Below are 21,548 nucleotides of genomic sequence, written 5' to 3'. Positions count from 1 at the left end.
TAGTGTGATGGTGTGTCCGAACATCATAACTGCACCCTATTGGATATGATGCATACCATGATGTCTCTTATCGAATTACCACGATAGTTTATGGGTTAGGCATTAGAGACAACCACATTCACTTTAAAAGGGGCACCACGTAATTCCGATGAGATGACACCGTATGAACTATGGTTTAGAGAAACCTAAGCTGTCATTTCTTAAAAGTTTGGGGCTGCGACGCTTATGTGAAAAGTTTCGGGCTGATAAGCTCGAACCCAAAGCGGATAAATGCATCTTCATAGGACACCCGAAACAGTTGGGCATACCTCCTGTCTCAGATTCGAAAGCAATAAGGGATTGTTTCTAGAATCAGGTCCTTTCTCGAGGAAAAGTTTCTCTCGAAAGAATTGAGTGGGAGGATGGTGGAGACTTGATGAGGTTATTGAACCGTTACTTCAACTAGTGTATAGCAGGGCACAAAGAGTTGTTCCTGTGGCACCTACACCAATTGAAGTGGAAGCTTATGATATTGATCATGAAACTTCAGATCAAGTCACTACCAAACATCGTAGGATGACAAGGATGCGTACTACTTCAGAGTGGTACGTAACCCTGTCTTGGAAGTCATGTTGCTAGACAACAATGAACCTACAAGCTATGGAGAAGCGATGGTGGGCCCGGATTCCGATAAATGGCTCGAGGCCATATAATCCGAGAGAGGATCCATATATGAAAACAAAGTGTAGACTTTGGAAGAACTACTTGATGGTCGTAAGGCTGTTAGGTACATATGGATTTTAAAAGGAAGACGGACAATGATGGTAAATGTCACCATTAAGAAAGCTCGACTTGTCGTTAAGAAGTTTCCCGACAAGTTCAAGGAGTTGACTACGGTGAGACTTTCTCACTCGTAGCGATGCTAAGAGTCTGTTGGAATTATATTAGCGATTACTGCATTATTTATGAAATCTTGCAGATAGGATGTCAAAACATTGTCTCCTCGACGTTTTTTTTGAGGAAAGGTTGTATGTGATACAACCGGAAGGTTTTGTCAATCCTGAAAGATGCTAATAAGTATGCAAAGCTCCAGCAATCCTTCTAAGGACTGGAGTAAGCATCTCGGAGTTGGAATGTATGCTTTGATGAGATGATCAAAGATTTTGGGTTTATACAAAGTTTATGAGAAACTTGTATTTCCAAAGAAGTGAGTGGGAGCACTATAGAATTTCCGATGAGTATGTGTTGTTAACATGTTGTTGATCGGAAATGATGTAGAATTTCTAGAAAGCATGTAGGGTTATTTGGAAAGTGTTTTTCAATGGAAAGCCTGGATTAAGCTACTTGAACATTGAGCATCAAGATCTATAAGGACAGATCAAAACGCTTAATAGTACTTTCAAATGAGCACATACCTTGACATGATCTTGAAGGTGTTCAAGATGGATCAGTCAAAGAAGGAGTTCTTGCCTGAGTTCTAAGGTATGAAGTTAAGACTTAAAGCTCGACCACGGCAGAATAGAGAGAAAGGACGAAGGTCGTCCCCTATGCTTAAGACATAGGCTCTACAGTATGCTATGCTGTGTACCGCACCTGAAGTGTGCCTTGCCATGAGTCAGTCAAGGGGTACAAGTGTGATCCAAGAATGGATCACAGGACAGCGGTCAAAGTTATCCTTAGTAACTAGTGGACTAAGGAATTTTCTCGATTATGGAGGTGGTAAAAGAGTTCGTCGGAAAGGGTTACGTCGATGCAAGCTTAACACCTATCCGGATAGCTCTGAGTAGAGATACCGGATACATATAATGGAGCAACAATTTAGAATAGCTCCAAGTAGAACAGTTATTTGGAATAATTCCAAATAGAGCGTGATAGCTGCATCTAGGAGATGACATAGAGATTTGTAAAACGCACACGAATCTGAAAGGTTCAGACCCGTTGACTAAAACCTCTCTCACAAGCAACATGATCAAACCCAGAACTCATTGAGTGTTAATCACATAGTGATGTGAACTAGATTATTGACTCTAGTAAACTCTTTGGATGTTGGTTACATGGCGATGTAACCTGTGAGTGTTAATCACATGGCGATGTGAACTAGATTATTGACTCTAGTGCAAGTGGGAGACTGTTGGAAATATGCCCTAGAGGCAATAATAAATTGGTTATTATTATATATTTCCTTGTTCATGATAATCGTTTATTATCCATGCTATAATTGTATTGATAGGAAACTCAGATACATGTGTGGATACATAGACAACACCATGTCCCTAGTAAGCCTCTAGTTGACTAGCTCGTTAATCAATAGATGGTTACGGTTTCCTAACCATGGACATTGGATGTCGTTGATAACGGGATCACATCATTAGGAGAATGATGTGATGGACAAGACCCAATCCTAAGCATAGCACTAGATCGTGTAGTTCGTATGCTAAAGCTTTTCTAAATGTCAAGTATCATTTCCTTAGACCATGAGATTGTGCAACTCCCGGATACCGTAGGAATGCTTTGGGTGTACCAAACGTCACAACGTAACTGGGTGACTATAAAGGTGCACTACAGGTATCTCCGAAAGTGTCTGTTGGGTTGGCACGAATCGAGACTGGGATTTGTCACTCCGTGTACGGAGAGGTATCTCTGGGCCCACTCGGTAGGACATCATCATAATGTGCACAATGTGATCAAGGAGTTGATCACGGGATGATGTGTTACGGAACGAGTAAAGAGACTTGCCGGTAACGAGATTGAACAAGGTATCGGGATACCGACGATCGAATCTCGGGCAAGTACATACCGATAGACAAAGGGAATTGTATACGGGATTGATTAAGTCATTGACATCGTGGTTCATCCGATGAGATCATCGTGGAACATGTGGGAGCCATCATGGGTATCTAGATCCCGCTGTTGGTTATTGACCGGAGAACGTCTCGGTCATGTCTGCATGTCTCCCGAACCCGTAGGGTCTACACACTTAAGGTTCGATGACGCTAGGGTTATAAAGGAAGTTAGTATGTGGTTACCGAATGTTGTTCGGAGTCCCGGATGAGATCCCGGACGTCACGAGGAGTTCCGGAATGGTCCGGAGGTAAAGATATATATAGGAAGTCCTATTTCGGCCATCGGGACAAGTTTCGGGGTCATCGGTATTGTACCGGGACCACCGGAAGGGTCCCGGGGCCACCCGGGTGGGGCCACCTATCCCGGAGGGTCCCATGGGCTGAAGTGGGAAGGGATCCAGCCCAAAGTGGGCTGGGGCGCCACTTCCCTTATGGCCCATGCGCCTAGGGTGAAGGGGGAACCCTAAGGAAGAGTCCCAAGGGGAAGGCACCTCCTAGGTGCCTTGGGGGGGAGGACTCCCCTGGCCGCCGCCCCCTAGGAGATTGGATCTCCTAGGGCTGGCGCACCCCCCCTTTGGGATCCCTATATATAGTGGGGGTAGGAGGGCCTCTAAAACACACCTTATGCCTTTGGTGCAGCCCTCCCTCTCTCCCAAGTCCTTCTCCTCTCCCGTGGTGCTTGGCGAAGCCCTGCAGGATTGCCACGCTCCTCCATCACCACCACGCCGTTGTGCTGCTGTTGGATGGAGTCTTCCTCAACCTCTCCCTCTCTCCTTGCTGGATCAAGGCGTGGGAGACGTCACCGGGCTGTACGTGTGTTGAACGCGGAGGTGCCGTGCGTTCGGCACTTGATCATCGGTGATTTGAATCACGACGAGTACGACTCCATCAACCCCGTTCACTTGAACGCTTCCGCTTAGCGATCTACAAGGGTATGTAGATGCACTCTCCTTCCCCTCGTTGCTAGTCTCTCCATAGATAGATCTTGGTGACACGTAGGAAAATTTTGAATTTCTGCTACGTTCCCCAACATAAACAAATGTAATGGCATCAACAAACATGGAAAGGAGCCATCCTATGCATTACACGACATGGCATGACAAAAGTTAAGTTAACCACAAACAAATATTTAGATAGAATCTAAATATTGGTCAATAATATTCAAACATATTCATCAACTATATAATAATTCACAAGGCAATAAATCCATAAGACAATAAACAAACATTACAAATCAATACTAGTTAAGCAATCAAACACCATTCGACAACATGGATTGAATTGATCTAGGTCTATCCCTAAAACATTATTAAAATAAAATAGGACCAACATCATTACATAGAACAATTTCATTTGTCAAACAATCAACAAGAACTGCACAACACACGGAACAAGTGGATGAACAACTATGGCATGATATGATTAAGAGTAACCATTAACCATAAATAAACATTTAGATACTTCTAAATATTTATAATGGTTAACAAGAAGCAAAATCAAACATCAGCCATAATAAGTATTTACAAGCTTTTCTAGAATAAGAAGACAAGCCAAGACCATGACAAAACTAATTAAGTAATAAGACACAACTTACAAGGGATGTGAGTATAGAATCACTAGATGTCTTAACAAATAAGACAAGCATCAGACATACGAGTGACTATGAGAAGATACTATAAACTAGGACATAGTCTTAGTAATAAAGAACAACCAATACTAATAACCACTATCAGTTATAATATCACCACCACACAACTCATTTAGCATGAAAGGTAAAGAATTCTAAGCATGTGATGAACTATTGCAACACATATAAAACACTCACAACACTAACATGAGACAAGTCAAGCCTATATGAGCAACATAAGTACAACTACAACACATGGAATATAATAAGGCATGAGACATCACTTGCATGAAAGATGTTGTGACGCCCCGAGACCGATGCTCGAGAAGACTTCCATGTGTTCCGGGTTTCGCCGTGTGTTTCATTTGTGCCCGCCCTTTTATTTGTGCATTGCATCATGTCATCATGTCATCATGTCATAAGTCTTTTGCATCTCACTAAATAAATTGCATGGATTTTCGGTCCATTTAAATCGAGGGAATTCACATGGTGATTCTCTTTATAACATATCCTCCCGATATTAGGGAGCTATTATAAATATTTCCATTCTTGTGGAGTTACCGTGACGCACTTGCAATGTAACTCTCAAGTCTTTTCTGCTTCGAGTTGCTTCTCAAACCTTGCCATATATCCTTTCGTCATTTTCCAGAGCTACACCTAAATTCTCAACATTTTTGGACACTTCCAAAACCTAGTCCTAGTTCAAACCCATTTGAATTAAATTCAAATGAGTTTGAATTTACATCTTCCAATCTTGGCCTTTTATATTTTCTCGAAATAAGCGTATTTTTGTGAGTTCGGGAAATTTATCCCCATGTCCAAAAATCTTTTCCTAATCATCTCTTTCTTTTCCTCTCTTATTGTCTTTTCTGCTAAAGATTTGGAGGGAGAAGAGAGAGCCCAGCAGCCTGGCCATTTTCCTTTCCATTGGGCCGGCCTCCCAAGGCCCACTCCCCAGCTAACCCTAGTGCAGGGAGAGAGCCCATCTCCTCTCCCTCTCGATCCCATCTCTCCCTCGACCCCTTCCCGCACCACCGCCTCTCCCTTCGTCCCTCCCAGCGCTCGATCCCCTCGCGCTTCTCTCGATCCCGCACGTATCCCCCTCCTCCTCTTGCGCCACCAGAGGAGACCCTCTCCTCGATCCTCACCCTCCCCTTGGCGCTGCCATGCCGGCCTGCGACGCCACCGCCGAGCTCCACCAGGACCACGCCGGCCTCTCCTCCTTCCTCGCCGTGCCTCTGCCTTCGGCCGTTGCCAGCGAGAAGCTCTCCTCCTTCATCCATGGCGGCCGCCGCTCCTGCCAAGTCCCTCGTCCGGATCCGTCAAGCCCCGCCGCCTCCTACTGTTTTCTTCCCTCGCCGGAGCCGCGTCAAGTCACGTTGCTGCCCCACTTCCCCGTCTTCGCCAGCGCACGTCGCCGCTCCGCCGCCCGCATGGCTCCAGCCTGCAGCCGCTACTCCCTGTGTCGAGGAGTCGCCGCGCCAAGTCCCTGTGCCAGGCGCCTCCGCCTCTGCTCCGCTCCACCTTGCTGCCCCGACGTGCCTCGTCCTCCTCGCCTTGCCGCTCCATGCCCATTGTTGTACCTCCCCTGCTGCTCCCTGCATCAGTCCTAGGGCTGACCCTCTCACCCACGAGCACTTCCGGCTGCTGCTGTTGTCGCAACGTTCCCGAACAGACGGCTACCTCCATTTGGATTTCGTCAAGTTCCGCTTCAGCAAGTGTACCCCTACGTGTTGGTTACCGCACCGGACCGCCAAGTTCGACTACCGGACGGTTACACCAAGTTCATCTACGTGCGTGTACGACTACAGATCCGGGGTGCGTCTAGTACCTCTCCGAACAAACGTGAATGACTGCCGTCGCAAGAACGGGACCAGAGAGTCTGAAGACCCCAAGTACCACGACACCGATGACATGAACATCTACGGAACGTGTACGACTACTTCCTTCTCCGAAGAATCGGGTAACGGAACCGTCAAGTTCGTCTACCGCCTACATGTACAACTACCGTCGCCGAGATCGTGAGAACCTCTACCATCGACCCTAGAGCATGCGAGAATGACTACTTCCACTACGAACGTCCCAAGAACAACTACTTCCTCTACTTTGCACCGAACAATCGTCCCGTTTGCACACTTCGAAGGTATAACCCCGAGACGACGTCCGTGAACGAATGCTTGCGATGTTTGGGATGCTCATGTTTGCACCGTGTCCAAATTGTCACTTGTTTCCTTGTCGCCAACTCGTGGGACACCCGGAATCCGGGAGCGCCCCACCATCTTTTGCACGCATCCGCACACTTCTCCTTTGCATCGGTATCTCAATCGATTTACTGGAACCGGAACGCTGCCATGGCACCATTTTCGTTATCGTTGCCGTGGCACCCCTTTTTCGTTTCCGCCACGATGACAAATGCTTCATAATGCTCTTGTCAACATTTTTTTTAAAATCGCATAAAACTTGAACATGTCATCCGCATCATGTTAACAACATTAAGATGGTTTAAATTGTTGTTTGCATTAATTTAATAATGCTTATGGGGTTTTACCGGATTCATTATTTGTTATATCCGGCCCCATTTAAATTGTTTAGATGATGTAGTTTTGTTATGCCTCACTTCTTGCCATGTTTAATAACATTGAATATTGGTGAGTACATTACCGAGAGAGAACTAAATAATTGATGTGGTGTTCCGTCAATATGCAACCCGTTGCATATTGTGCTCCACTTAATTTGTAGTGTTGTTTGTTGCACTTTGCCATGCCATGCTTCTTTAAACCGGACATGCATCATACTTGGTTGTGCATCATGCCATGCTTGTGCTGGTTGTTTACCATGTTGTTTGCTTCTTTCCGGTGATGCTTCTTCGAGTTGTTTCCGTTAACGTTGCGTTTGTGAGGAACCGTTCGACTACGTCTGTTTGTCTTCTTCATGGACTCGTTCTTCTTCCTTGCGGGATTTCAGGCAAGATGACCATACCCTCGAAATCACTTCTATCTTTGCTTGCTAGATGCTCGCTCTTTTGCTATGCCTATGTTGCGATACCTACCACTTGCTTATCATGCCTCCCATATTGTTAAGCCAAGCCTCTAACCCACCTTATCCTAGCAAACCGTTGTTTGGCTATGTTACCGCTTTGCTCAGCCCCTCTTATAGCGTTGTTAGTTGCAGGTGAAGATTGAAGTTTGTTCCTTGTTGGAACATGGAGATGTTGTTCCTTGTTGGAACATGTTTACTTGTTGGCATATCACAATATCTCTTATTTAATTAATGCATCTATATACTTGGTAAAGGGTGGAAGGCTCGGCCTTATGCCTGGTGTTTTGTTCCACTCTTGCCGCCCTAGTTTCCGTCATATCGGTGTTATGTTCCCGGATTTTGCGTTCCTTACGCGGTTGGGTTATTATGGGAACCCCTTGACAGTTCACCTTGAATAAAACTCCTCCAGCAAGGCCCAACCTTGGTTTTACCATTCGCCACCTAGCCTTTTTCCCTTGGGAGTCGCGCATCCCGAGGGTCATCTTTATTTTAACCCCCCCGAGCCAGTGCTTGTCTAAGTGTTGGTCCGAACTAGAGTCCTTTGCAGCACCACCTCGGGGAAACTTGAGGTCTGGTTTTAGTTGTACGGAGCGCTCATCCGGTGTTGCCCTGAGAACGAGATATGTGCAGCTCCTATCAGGATGTCGGCGCATCGGGCGGTCTTGCTGGTCTTGTTTTACCTGTCGAAATGTCTTGTAACCGGGATTCCGAGCCTGATCGGGTCTTCCCGCTAGAAGGAATATCCTTCGTTGACCGTGAGAGCTTGTGATGGGCTAAGTTGGGACACCCCTACAGGGATTTGAACTTTCGAAAGCCGTGCCCGCAGTTATGGGCAGATGGGAATTTGTTAATGTCCGGTTGTAGAAAACCTGAAGTTGACCTTAATTAAAATGCACCAACCGCGTGTGTTACCGTGATAGTCTCTTCTCGGTGGGGTCCGGGAAGCGAACACGGTGTTGGAGTTATGCTTGACGTAGGTTGTTCTAGGATCACTTCTTGATTATAGTTTCTCGATCATGCTTTTGCCTTCTCTTCTCGCTCTCATTTGCGTATGTTAGCCACCATATATGCTAGTCGCTTGTTGCAGCTCCACCTCATACCTTTACCTTACCCATAAACTTAAATAGTCTTGATCGCGAGGGTGTGAGATTGCTGAGTCCCCGTGACTCACAGATACTTCCAAAACCAGCTTGCAGGTGCCGTTGAACCGTGCAGATGACGCAACCAAGCTCAAGGAGGAGCTCGATGAAGATCTTGTCCTTTGGGTTGTTTCGTGCTAGTTGATCAGTAGTGGAGCCCAGTCGGGACGATCGGGGATCTGTGTAGCATTTGGGGTAGTCTTCTTTTATTTTGGCTCCGTAGTCGGGCCTTGATTGTATTTGGATGATGTAATGCTTTATTCATGTAATTGTGTGAAGTGGCGATTGTAAGCCAACTATGTATCTCTTTCCCTTATGTATTACATGGGTTGTGCGAAGATTACCTCACTTGCGACATTGCCTGCAATGCGGTTATGCCTCTAAGTCGTGCTTCGACACGTGGGAGATATAGCCGCATCGAGGGCGTTACAAGCTGGTAATCAGAGCCTTCCCCGACCTTAGGAGCCCCCCTGCTTGATCGAATTAGCTGACGAGTTGAGTCTAGAAAAATGTTTTGAGTCATTTAGGAATTATATATCGGAGAGCTTAGGAATTCTTTTTACTCCCCAGTCCCTTCATCGCTCTGGTAAGGCATCCTGATGTAGAGTTTTGACTCTTCTCTTCTCAAATTTCATTTATTTTTTTAGGATCACGCGGGTATCTTGGAATCGTTCCGATGGTTTTGTGACGAGAACATTGTCTTGGTGCCTCCTGACATTTAGGGGTTGTGGCAGTGTCCCGGGGAGTTGAGCTCCGAGGTGTTGTCGTCACAATTTTATCGTTGCAGTTCTGGAATACCTGAGTTTAGTTTTGCCGACATCAAAAATCTCTTTTATGCAGTTGTTGGTGAGATAACCTCGACGCCACCCAGTACTGGGGCGGGAGTTCGGGAGTATTGCCATAACTTGTATAGCGGATGCTTTTCGAAGGTTGAGGTAGATGATTTCCGAAGGTTTCTTGGTTATGTGTTGAAGGATGGATACAGCTGGATGTAGGATTTGCTAGTTTTGGGTGAGATATTATGCTTCCCCTGTATCCCCAACACCTGATTGCATAACCGGAAAGTTTCGGGAGTTTATAAGTGGGAATTCAAGTAGCTCTCAGGATATCTTTCCGTCAGATGTATGATATGAAATTGGGGTTCGACGTCTAGTGGTCCGCCTATTCACGGTCGGTTTTACAGTGGTCTCGTTGTGTCTTAAAGAGTCCTTGGCTATGCCGACTCGGGGACGCTTCGTATGTCATGTGCACTGCCTTGTACATGATGGTGCTATACGATCGAGCCCGTGTAGGCCCCACCACGAAAACTTCGGACGAAATCTCTATCATATGTTTGTTTTGGCTTATTCTGCAAGCCAATCCTTTGTTTTGTTTTGAATTGTGGTATTCGAGTTGCTTCGAAGTTAAATGTTGATTCCATACCTTCCCCAAATGGTGTTCTCATACTCCGAGGTGAATACTAATCCTTCTCGATAATCGAGATTGTTATGCCAATCTTGTTCTACCGGGGTGTCTCTTTTCAAGTGGATCCGATCACTTCAACATTCACAAGATCAATTATCAGTTCTTCTCAATGTTGTTTGTTTCATCCATCTCCAAGTTGCCTTTGTTTTTTCCCGCCCTCCCTCCCTTGTTTTTCTTTAAGGACTCAGATTTCTTAATCGAGTATCCATCTTATTGATGTGAAGCCTCTCCATTCTTTTCCTTCAATGTTCTTATCCGGTGATTCTCATGAAGATACTAACGGAGCTTCTAGTTCATCATTCTTCTTTCTTTTATCTTCTCCGGTGGTTTCAAGTCAAGCTTTGTTGCTCTTACCCCTTTCCTCATTTCAATGCCTTCTCATACCGGTGTACCTCATAACAATTCACTTCTCACTATTCATTTGTTCCGGCGTGCTCAAAGCTTTCTCAAAAGGCTCGTCTTGTCATTCAAGATCTGTTCAACCTATTTTGAGGTTGTTATCCCATTCAAGCCATTTAATTCAACTGGTGCAATCTCTCCTTCAAATCATTCAACGGTGTTTCTTTTGAGTGGGCCCTAACCCACATGTCTTTTCCCAGGATCTTACCTGACTCCTCTTATTTTCCCGGAGCTATCCTCAAAATTTCCTTTCGAAGTTTGACGTAAGTATGATTTATCATCAGTTAAATGTCTTTCTCCAAGTTCTTTCAAATTCATTTCATTGTTGATTCAACTTTTATATTCTTCTTTATTCCGGTGCCTCAATAATTCTTGGTGGTGTTTCTCGTTGTCATTCTCATCTTTTGAAGATCGAAGAAGAGTTTCTCTTTAATCTTGCTCTTTTCTCTTCAAGATTCGTGTTTCTAGCTTTATGCCATCCTCTCATAATTATTTTTGATTGTGGGAATCTTTTTTCACCCATCAGGATATATTCAAGGGTATTTTTAGTTCGATTATCCGGAGCCCATCATTTCAGAAGACTTGTTCATTCTCAGCTTTCAGCTCTCGTTCCCCAAATATCACCGGTGCATCATTCAATATTCATTAATCAGCGCGTGATCTCTTTGTTTCAGTTGTATCTAAATTCTCTCAAGTATCTTCGTTCATTTTCATTTCTTATGGTGGTTCTTCCAGGTTTCTCTTCCTTATCAATTTATTCGTTGTCAATCCCACCGGTGGTTCGTCGAAGACCTTCTCAAGTTTACGCGATATCTATCTTAATCCTTTCTTCGAGAATAAGTAGTATGCCAAATCCGTTTGCTCGTCGTCAATTTAATTGGTGAAGGATGCGCACAACGTAATTCTTATTCTTTGTTTCATCCAAGTGATTTAATTCCTTATTCCGGAGGCTCATCAAATTCTTGATTTCATTTGTTCATCTTTCTTTTCTAGAGTTCCAAGCTTTTCCGCATTATCTCGTCGCGAAGCTCCATCTAAATCATTGCAAGGCTCCACCTTGTGTTTTCAACTACCCTTTCTTTCCGTTTGATCATTCTTTTGTTTAACGGAGTTCTTCATGGAGGTTCTACATGATGGTTCATCAAGGATTTATTTCCTTCTCGAAGTTTTCATCGAGATTCTTTTAAGGAGCTCAAGCATTCTTCTTCTTGTAATCCGTAGTGCAATTCTTTCTTCCGTACCATTGGAGGTGGTATTATGTCATTCTTGATAATTTTCCTTCGTGCTTCATGTTTCTCAAGCTATCAAGAATTAGGTATTTTAAATTCATCAACCTCTTTGTTGGAATTATCTTGGGTTATGTTTCACCTAAAGCCTTCCCTAAGGATTGTTACTATTTATGGTGCTTATAAACGACCCTAGTTCTTCATCTATCCTCCTGGTGAAATAGCTTTCTCGTCTCCTTGTTCATATCAATCCAATTCTTTCTCCCGTGAGTGGGAGGTTGTCAGCTCATAATTTGAGATGTATTCCATAAGACCATATCAAGCCTATTATTTTAGTTGTTGGTTTTCCAACAACTCCGTTCTAGCATTTGTTGTAACCGTGCTCTCTCAAGATCTTGTTTCCCTGCGTTCCGGAGGCATTGTGATGTTGCTCTCTACAACCCATCTTCTTGTTTTGTCAGGATCATGTTCTTTTTGTCCTTATCCTTTTAACCGGAGTGTCGTGCCCGCTTTTCGAGTTCTTCCCATCCTGTCAAATTTTTTCCCTCCCTTCTCAACCGGAGTGCCGCCTGAAATCGTTCTTACCCATTGTGCCATTCTTTCAATAGTTACAGAGGCAGCGTATTGTTGTTTTCATCAAGTATCCCCTCATCTTGTCAAATTCATGTTCAATTCCTTCCGTTTATAGTCGGAGTGCTCTCCAAATTATATCATTCTTAATCCTTCTCTATCTTGTCTTAACCGGAGTGGTTTCAATATATATCTTGCCCTTCAACCTCAAGGATTTTTTCGCAATGATTCTTTGTCCCTCTTTTCTAACGGAGTGTTTTCGACTTTGTTCACCTTCGTTGTATTCTTTTCTCGAATTTGTTCAACCTCGCAAGGTTCTTTGGTCTCACTCGTTTGTCAAAGAAGCAACTTAGGTTTACCTCTTCTCTTTCTCTTTCGTTTTCCCTCCGGTGCCATTCTAGATCTCGGGACGAGATCCTCTCGTAGTGGTGGAGTGTTGTGACGCCCCGAGACCAATGCTCGAGAAGACTTCCATGTGTTCCGGGTTTCGCCGTGTGTTTCATTTGTGCCCGCCCTTTTATTTGTGCATTGCATCATGTCATCATGTCATAAGTCTTTTGCATCTCACTAAATAAATTGCATGGATTTTCGGTCCATATAAATCGAGGGAATTCACATGGTGATTCTCTTTATAACATATCCTCCCGATATTAGGGAGCTATTATAAATATTTCCATTCTTGTGGAGTTACCGTGACGCACTTGCAATGTAACTCTCAAGTCTTTTCTGCTTCGAGTTGCTCCTCAAACCTTGCGCAATATCCTTTCATCATTTTCCGGAGCTCCACCTAAATTCTCAACATTTTTGGACACTTCCAAAACCTAGTCCTAGTTCAAACCCATTTGAATTAAATTCAAATGAGTTTGAATTTACATCTTCCAATCTTGGCCTTTTATATTTTCTCGAAACAAGCGTATTTTTGTGACTTCGGGAAATTTATCCCCATGTACAAAAATCTTTTCCTAATCATCTCTTTCTTTTCCTCTCTTATTGTCTTTTCTGCTAAAGATTTGGAGGGAGAAGAGAAAGCCCAGCAGCCTGGCCGTTTTCCTTTCCATTGGGCCGGCCTCCCAAGGTCCACTCCCCAGCTAACCCTAGTGCAGGGAGAGATCCCATCTCCTCTCCCTCCCGATCCCATCTCTCCCTCGACCCCTTCCCGCACCGCCGCCTCTCCCTTCGTCCCTCCCAGCGCTCGATCCCCTCGCGCTTCTCTCGATCCCGCACATCTCCCCCTCCTCCTCTTGCGCCACCAGAGGAGACCCTCTCCTCGATACTCACCCTCCCCTTGGCGCTGCCATGCCGGCCTGCGACGCCACCGCCGAGCTCCACCAGGACCATGCTGGCCTCTCCTCCTTCCTCGCCGTGCCTCTGCCTTCGGCCGTTGCCAGCGAGCAGCTCTCCTCCTTCGTCCATGGCGGCCGCCGCTCCTGCCAAGTCCCTCGTCCGGACCCGTCAAGCCCAGCCGCCTCCTACTGTTTTCTTCCCTCGTCGGAGCCGCGTCAAGTCACGTTGCTGCCCCGCTTCCCCGTCTTCGCCGCGCACGTCGTTGCCCCGCCGCCCGCATGGCTCCAGCCTGCAGCCGCTACTCCCTGCGTCGAGGAGTCGCCGCGCCAAGTCCCTGTGCCAGGCGCCTCCGCCTCTGCTCCGCTCCGCCTTGCTGCCCCGACATGCCTCGTCCTCGTCGCCTTGCTGCTCCATGCCCATCGCTGTACCTCCCCTGCTGCTCCCTGCATCAGTCCTAGGGCCGACCCTCTCACCCGCGAGCACTTCCGGCTGCTGCTGTTGTCGCAACGTCCCCGAACAGACGGCTACCTCCATTTGGATTTCATCAAGTTCCTCTTCAACAAGTGTACCCCTACGTGTTGGTTACCGCACCGGACCGCCAAGTTCGACTACCGCACGGTTACACCAAGTTCATCTACGTGCATGTACGACTACAGATCCGGGGTGCGTCTAGTACCTCTCCGAACAAACGTGAATGACTGCTGTCGCAAGAACGGGACCGGAGAGTCCGAAGACCCCAAGTACCACAACACCGATGACATGAACATCTATGGAACGTGTACGACTACTTCCGTCTCCGAAGAACCGGATAACGGAACCGTCAAGTTCGTCTACCGCCTACATGTACAACTACCGTCGCCGAGATCACGAGAACCTCTACCATCGACCCTAGAGCATGCGAGAACGACTACTTCCACTACGAACGTCCCGAGAACAACTACTTCCTCTACTTTGCACCGAACGGGAATCGTCCCGTTTGCACACTTCAAAGGTATAACCCTGAGACGACGTCCGTGAACGAATGCTTGCGATGTTTGGGATGCTCATGTTTGCACCGTGTCCAAATTGTCACTCGTTTCCTTGTCGCCAACTCGTGGGACACCCGAAATCCGGGAGCACCCCACCATCTTTTGCACGTGTCCGCACACTTCTCCTTTGCATCGGTATCTCAATCGAGTTACCGAAACCGGAACGCTGCCATGGCACCATTTTCGTTATCGTTACCGTGGCACCCCTTTTTTGTTTCCGCCACGATGACAAATGCTTCATAATGCTCTTGTCAACATTTTCTTAAAATCGCATAAAACTTGAACATGTCATCCGCATCATGTTAACAACATTAAGATGGTTTAAATTGTTGTTTGCATTAATTTACTAATGCTTATGGGGTTTTACCGGATTCATTATTTGTTATATCCGGCCCCATTTAAATTGTTTAGATGATGTAGTTTTGTTATGCCTCACTTCTTGCCATGTTTAATAACATTGAATATTGGTGAGTACATTACCGAGAGAGAACTAAATAATTGATGTGGTGTTCCGTCAATATGCAACCCGTTGCATATTGAGCTCCACTTAATTTGTAGTGTTGTTTGTTGCACTTTGCCATGCCATGCTTCTTTAAACCGGACATGCATCATACTTGGTTGTGCATCATGCCATGCTTGTGCTGGTTGTTTACCATGTTGTTTGCTTCTTTCCGGTGATGCTTCTTCGAGTTGTTTCCGTTAACGTTGCGTTTGTGAGGAACCGTTCGACTACGTCTGTTTGTCTTCTTCATGGACTCGTTCTTCTTCCTTGCGGGATTTCAGGCAAGATGACCATACCCTCGAAATCACTTCTATCTTTGCTTGCTAGATGCTCGCTCTTTTGCTATGCCTATGTTGCGATACCTACCACTTGCTTATCATGTCTCCCATATTGTTAAGCCAAGCCTCTAACCCACCTTATCCTAGCAAACCGTTGTTTGGCTATGTTACCGCTTTGCTCAGCCCCTCTTATAGCGTTGTTAGTTGCGGGTGAAGATTGAAGTTTGTTCCTTGTTGGAACATGGAGATGTTGTTCCTTGTTGGAACATGTTTACTTGTTGGCATATCACAATATCTCTTATTTAATTAATGCATCTATATACTTGGTAAAGGGTGGAAGGCTCGGCCTTATGCCTGGTGTTTTGTTCCACTCTTGCCGCCCTAGTTTCCGTCATATCGGTGTTATGTTCCCAGATTTTGCATTCCTTACGCGGTTGGGTTATTATGGGAACCCCTTGACAGTTCACCTTGAATAAAACTCCTCCAGCAAGGCCCAACCTTGGTTTTACCATTTGCCACCTAGCCTTTTTCCCTTGGGAGTCGCGCATCCCGAGGGTCATCTTTATTTTAACCCCCCCGGGCCAGTTCTTGTCTAAGTGTTGGTCCGAACTAGAGTCCTTTGCAGCACCACCTCGGGGAAACTTGAGGGCTGGTTTTAGTTGTACGGAGCGCTCATCCGGTGTTGCCCAGAGAACGAGATATGTGCAGCTCCTATCAGGATGTCGGCGCATCGGGCGGTCTTGCTGGTCTTGTTTCACCTGTCGAAATGTCTTGTAACCGGGATTCCGAGCCTGATCGGGTCTTCCCGCTAGAAGGAATATCCTTCGTTGACCGTGAGAGCTTGTGATGGGCTAAGTTGGGACACCCCTGCAGGGATTTGAACTTTCGAAAGCCGTGCCCGCGGTTATGGGCAGATGGGAATTTGTTAATGTCCGGTTGTAGGAAACCTGAAGTTGACCTTAATTAAAATGCACCAACCGCATGTGTTACCGTGATGGTCTCTTCTCGGCGGGGTCCAGGAAGCGAACACGGTGTTGGAGTTATGCTTGACGTAGGTTGTTCTAGGATCACTTCTTGATCATAGTTTCTCGACCGTGCTTTTGCCTTCTTTTTTCGCTCTCATTTGCGTATGTTAGCCACCGCTTGCTGCAGCTCCACCTCATACCTTTACCTTACCCATAAGCTTAAATAGTCTTGATCGCGAGGGTGTGAGATTGCTGAGTCCCCGTGACTCACAGATACTTCCAAAACCAGCTTGCAGGTGCCATTGAACCGTGCAGATGATGCAACCAAGCTCAAGGAGGAGCTCGATGAAGATCTTGTCCTTTGGGTTGTTTCGTGCTAGTTGATTAGTAGTGGAGCCCAGTCAGGACGATCGGGGATCTGTGTAGCATTTGGGGTAGTCTTCTTTTATTTTGGCTCCGTAGTCGGGCCATGATTGTATTTGGATGATGTAATGCTTTATTCATGTAATTGTGTGAAGTGGTGATTGTAAGCCAACTATGTATCTCTTTCCCTTATGTATTACATGGGTTGTGTGAAGATTACCTCACTTGCGACATTGCTTTCAATGCGGTTATGCCTCTAAGTCGTGCTTCGACACGTGGGAGATATAGCCGCATCGAGGGTGTTACAACCTCATCCTGAGTTTCCAAATCGGTCCTTCTCTATAGAGAAAAATGGGAAAATTTGATGTATTATAACCATCATGGAGGTAGGATGTATGGGACGAAGCAAAGTAATTGCCATGAATAACATTACTTACACATAACTCCTGGACAAACACCTGCAAGTGGCATTTTCCTTCATCTTCAGTATAACATTTCCAAGATGGGAAGATACACACATACGATTTAACAACATCAAATGCGATAGATGCTAAACTACGACTAGCTGGTTGTGCTTCCTCCACAGGAATAGGCGTACTAACTGGTGGAGTTGGGGTTCGCCGTGATAGTACTGGCCCTATGGGCACTGGAGCTGCCTTACTAACTGCTCTTGTTTGGGAGCTCTGTGGTGGAGATGGTGCTGTGTCAACAGGAACTGGGTTACTATCAGCTGGGGTTAGGGTTAGATTGGGTGAAGCTGGTTCTCTGTCCATCGTAGTAGGGGTACAATCTGCGAGAGTATGGGTTATGTGTGGTAGGGCTGGTTCTTGTGCATGTACAACCGGGGTGCTATCTCCACCAAGAGGTAGCACTGTTTTATTTGAAGACCGTGTTTTTAGTCCGCTAGATACTGGCATCACCCGCTCCAATTCAAATGGATGATAAATAGGAAACATAGTTGAATGAACATACATTGTATGAGAGACAGATGCAATAGATAGTTTGGAAAAAAGAGGGCATGAAATAGTTGACATGTATATTGTTTAACTAAAACGGATAGCATGACATAATTTCACATATATGATGTCTATCTAAACTGGATAGCATAGCATAACATAATTCAAAGATATGATGAATAACTAAATAGGATCGCATGACATAATTCACCTACATGTTATCTAAGTAATCAAGATCGCATCATTTAATTCACATATGTGATTTATATGCTAAACAGAGGGCATTCGATATGATGTCTGAACTAAGAACATGGTGTTGAGTATTGTGTATATGATGTCTAAACTATGCAATGCAAGACACCGTATGCATGATATGAGCAGTATAACCATGCCAAGTTAGAGCATACACCTCAGTGGGGGAATAGGACTGGCCATCTATCTCTGAATCCATCTCTGAGGAGCTATCGGGACCCAACAAGAGATCTGCTTCGACAGGTAGCACTGTCTGCTCTGAAGGCCTTGTTTTCACTCCAGATTTTTCCATCTCCCACCCAAATGGCCGATTCACAGGAAGAGTAGTTTAATGTAAAACATTGTCGACAAATGGAAATGTAATGAAGAAAAGGATGGGCAAGATATCATTCAAATATATGATGCCTGGTTAAACAGGATGGCATTGCACATTTCACATATATTATGGCTGGCTAAAAGACATGAGACTGCATAATTCCCATATATGATATAGAAACTAAACAGGTGGCATTACAGAACATGCCTAAACTAAGAAGATGACATATATGATGTTAAAAGTAGGCACTGCAAGGCAACATATGCATGATATGACTAACATCATCATGCCAAGGTAGAGCAAACACCTTGGGGGGTAAATAGGAGTGGTCAGCAGCGTCCGAATCCGCCTCAGAACAGATATCTTCCTCTGGATTACAATCTGGAGAGGGGTGGGGAGGGTTTGCCATTGAACCCACCATGGAGCGATGTCTGCATGACATTGTATTGTCGCGTAGAACTCTTCTCTTTTTCTCTACATGTTCAGCATGACTGTGTACAATATCTGACATGCATACGAAAAAATATGGTGAGATTATGTAAGGAGAGCATGTAGAAATTTAGAGTGATGGTAACAACGAGTGGATCGATGTTTTTCCGTTGAACCAAAATAGCCCTAATGGATCGACGTGAATGTATAGTAATAAGTGATGCAATAAGCGTACAACCTCTTTGCTGTAGCCGTGTCGACCTCAGCATCATTGGGTTGGTCGCTAAAGCAGTTGAGGCAGAGGTGGCTGTCGGAGGTGTGGAGGAAGATCTGAGGAATCTGTAGACGGCGTCCAGGGCACTGCTCTGTTGTGACGGATCATTCTGTTGTTGGAGCAGCTCCGGTGAGCCGTAAGACGTCAAGGCTAAAGTAGCACAAGACAGACATCATCATTCTCAAGTGGGATTCTAATAGCATCTCCAATAGATGATGTAAAATGGATGTAAAATTAACATCACCAAAAACCACCTGACTACAACAGATGAGGTAAAAACTGTTGACTCTGAACTTAACTGTCGAAACTGAAATTTACTGTGGAATCTGAATGCCACTGTCGAAACTGAACGCAATGGTAGCAGAGAGGCGCTTGACATGTAGTTTAGGGAGGGCCTGCAGTTCATCTTCAACCTGCACCCCCCTGAGCCGCCAGCCACCACCGGCCGAACCGCCGGCCCCAGCGCCGCCTCGCCGCCCCGAAACATGTCGCCACCGCCGCCCCGGCCAGCCCTCTAGGTCCCCTGCCCCCACCCTGAACCCTAAGATAGATAGTGGGGTACCTCTCCGGCGAGCCCCCGTCCCCGCTGCGGGTGGTTCTTCCTTAACTCCGGCGAGCCCCCCCCAACCCATGAAAATCGACTGACCCAATAGTCGATTCACTCGACTGAAGTGTGGCTTAATCGGAGCAGAGCAGCAACACGAGTGAGGGGGAGAGTAGCAGCAGCAGCTAGGCGAGCGAGCGATCGAGCGAGAGCCGGAGCAGTAGCAGCAGATCTGGCTGGTATGGATGCCGCCGCAGAAGGGGCCTCACACTGGGGGAGAGCCGCCGTGGAGATGTCGCCCGTGGCGCCGGCTTCAAGGTAGCCACTCCATGGGGGTGCGGGATGCAGCACCGTCGGTGCCGGGAGGTCGAGTTAAGGAGAAGGTGCGATGCGATGAGTGTACAACCTCTTTGGTGGCGCCGAGTAGGCCTCGACTTCGTTCGAGGAGTCGGTGAGGATGCTGCGGTTCCGTGGAGCAGGTTAAGGCGGTGCTGTGGGGATGGAGCAGCCGCGATAGACGAGGTGATCGTCGGAGCAGCTCCTTGGAGGTGGAGGATGGGACAGCTGAACCGGCGAGATGGCGAGATGGACGACGGATCCTCATCCGGGGAGGTGGACGAGGGACGTCGAGCTGTTGCGCTGGACGACGTCGTCGGGGAAGAGGCTCCGGCTGTGCAGCGGTGACGTGGCGGACGGAGGAGGGTGGGGTTTCGCGGCTGGAGCGGAGAGGTTATGGAGGCCTAGGATTTCGAATGGCGAAAAGGGGGCGATGGGAGGGGGTGAAGCATGACTTAGGAACGCGCTTGTCCAAAATGTAGGGTGTGTTACAAAAGTACCCCCCACCGATTTGAACTAGCGGCCCTTTCGGCTCAGGGTTAGAAGGGGGATTTCACGTGTCGGGATTTGGCAGCTCGAGGGAGTTTTCGCGCGCGTTGTAATTTCGGGATAGCAAGGCGCGGGTTGTGAAGGAGCCAGTTTTGGGAGCACGATATCTGAATTTTCGGGATATAACAAGACGCGGGTTGAATTCTAGGGACAATCCTAACATGTAGTAATATTGTACTTGTACGTACCAAATCGATTCACACTTCCCTCAACCAAAAATAAAACGAAAAAATAAAACTATTCACACCACACAAAGAGAGAGTCTTGCCCCGTTTTACTATACAAATGCTATTCAAAGCTACTCCCTCCTTCCATCTATATAGGGCCTAATGCGTTTTTCGATGCTAACTTTGACCAAATATTAGAGCAATGATATATGACATGCAACATACACAAAGCACACCGTTAAATTCGTTTGTGAAAGGTTCTTTCAATGATATAATTTGCACATTGTGCATGTCATGTACTATTTATCTTGTCAATAGTCAAAGGCGGTCTTAAAAATCTCATTACGCCCTATATAGATGGAAGGAGGGAGTATGAATCCATGTTATGTCCGATTAAATTTTTTCTCTTGCTGTATAATGCATGTAACCTACTCATACCAACATTTTAGTGCATTCCAAATGTCTATACTACCACTGCAATTCGAACTAAATTTGAATTCGTTTCTCTATTTCAATAAGAATCTACAATCATGATTGTTGCCAACTTCAACCATCATAGTTTCCTTGCTATCCGCCAGATATAAATCAGACGGCCTATAATGCAGGATGGCAGGCACACCATCATCAACAACTCCGTTTTTTATAAGAGTAGAGATAAAACATATTAAATGTAGTATACCATGTTCATAACCATACCATGTGTATCATCGTTATATATATTCACACATCCGTCGGTTTGAAACACTATGATAAATTCTTCAAATATCCAAATTCCCTTTTTATAATGAAGTATATATGATCTCTATTCGTCTTTTACACCCACACAACCCTCTTATCTTGGTAGCTAGCGCTAACTTTCTCTTGTGCATGCACACGCCCGCATCCCTCTCACCCTCCCTCAGCATTCTCCAGCTCCATCGCGCAAATTCGTCTTTTCACTTTAGGTCGTTCACCCAGTGTGTGTAGGCCCCCCAGCTCCTTCTTTACGGCACACATCGATCGATATGCCTCTCTAGCCA

Source organism: Triticum urartu, chromosome 4 (assembly GCF_003073215.2).
Source record: "Triticum urartu cultivar G1812 chromosome 4, Tu2.1, whole genome shotgun sequence".
Taxonomy (NCBI): domain Eukaryota; kingdom Viridiplantae; phylum Streptophyta; class Magnoliopsida; order Poales; family Poaceae; genus Triticum; species Triticum urartu.
This window is presented reverse-complemented; position numbering follows the sequence as displayed.